At 59.6% G+C, this 1584-nt stretch overlaps 1 protein-coding gene and 1 pseudogene across 5 annotated transcripts in view; one reads left to right on the top strand and one right to left on the bottom strand.

Moving 5' to 3' along the window:
- The window catches only part of DHX57 (DExH-box helicase 57), a 77998-nt gene that overhangs the window by 38872 nt on the left and 37542 nt on the right, over positions 1-1584 (bottom strand). The gene's annotated exons all lie outside the window — the stretch shown is intronic.
- On the top strand, positions 9-1578 carry LOC116524193 (annotated as a pseudogene). Its single transcript, XR_004257215.1, has one exon. The product of XR_004257215.1 is annotated as a keratin, type II cytoskeletal 8 pseudogene (transcript).

Raw genomic sequence — 1584 nt, forward strand, 5'->3', positions numbered from 1 at the left:
GCAAGCAGCAGCTTCTCCGCTCCTTCTGGAATCTCTCCCTGGTTCAGCCCGCCTGCTTCCACTCCTGCCTCCACCATGTCCATCAGGGTGACCCAGAAGTCCTGCAGGGTGTCCACCACTGGCCCCGGGGCCTTCAGCAGCCGCTCCTTCACGAGTGGGCCCAGTGCCCACTGGAGCTCCTCGAGCTTCTCCTGAGTGAGCAGCACTGGCTTCCGCGGTGGCCTGGGTGCAGGCTATGCGGGGACCAGCGGTGTAGGCCCGGGAGGCATCACCGCCGTCACCATCAACCAGAGCCTGCTGAACCCCATTAAGCTGGACATGGACCCCAACATCCAGGCCGTGCGTACCCAGGAGAAGGAGCAGATCAAGACCCTCAACAACAAGTTTGCTTCCTTCATCGACAAGGTGCGGTTCCTGGAGCAGCAGAACAAGATGCTGGAGACCAAGTGGAGCCTCCTGCAGCAGCAGAAAACAGCTCGGAGCAACATGGATAACATGTTTGAGAGCTACATCAACAACCTGAGGTGGCAGCTGGAGACTCTGGGCCAGGAGAAGCTGAAGCTGGAGGCAGAGCTTGGCAACATGCAGGGGCTGGTGGAGGACTTCAAGAACAAGTGTGAGGAAGAGATCAATAAGCGTACAGAGATGGAGAATGAATTTGTCCTCATCAAGAAGGATGTGGATGAAGCTTACATGAACAAGGTAGAGCTGGAGTCTTGCCTGGAAGGACTGACTGACGAGATCAACTTCCTCAGGCAGCTGTATGAAGAGGAGATCCGGGAGCTGCAGTCCCAGATCTCCGACACCTCTGTGGTGCTGTCCATGGACAACAGCCGCTCCTTGGACATGGACAGCATCATCGCTGAGGTCAAGGCGCAGTACGAGGAGATCGCCAACCACAGCCGGGCTGAGGCCGAGAGCATATACCAGATCAAGTATGAGGAGCTGCAGAAGCTGGCTGGGAAGCACGGGGATGACCTGCGGCGTACGAAGACTGAGATCGCCGAGATGAACCGGAACATCAGCCGGCTCCAGGCCGAGATTGAGGGCCTCAAAGGCCAGAGGGCTTCCCTGGAGGCCGCCATTAGAGATGCTGAGCATCGCGGGGAGCAGGCACTCAAGGATGCTCGTGCCAAGCAGCAGCAGCTGGAGGAAGCCCTGCAGAAGGCCAAGCAGGACATGGCACGGCAGCTGCGTGACTACCAGGAGCTGATGAACGTCAAACTGGCCCTGGACATCGAGATCGCCACCTACCGCAAGCTACTGGAGGGCGAGGAGAGCCGGCTGGAGTCTGGGATGCAGAACATGAGTATCCACACGAAGACCACCAGCGGCTATGCAGGAGGTCTGAGCTCTGCCTATGGGGGCCTCACAATCCCCGGCCTCAGCTACGGCCTGGGCTCCAGCTTTGGCTCTGGCACGGGCTCCACCTTCAGCCGCACCAGCTCCACCAAGGCCGTGGTTGTGAAGAAGATTGAGACCCGCGATGGGAGGCTGGTGTCTGAGTCCTCTGACGTCCTGCCCAAGTGAACAGCTGCAACAGCCCCTCCCAGCCTGCCCCCCCTGAGGCTGCCCCAGAGCCCG

This window comes from Sapajus apella, unplaced genomic scaffold (assembly GCF_009761245.1).
Source record: "Sapajus apella isolate SASKATOON/1434 unplaced genomic scaffold, GSC_monkey_1.0 scaffold44, whole genome shotgun sequence".
Classification (NCBI taxonomy): Eukaryota; Metazoa; Chordata; class Mammalia; order Primates; family Cebidae; genus Sapajus; species Sapajus apella.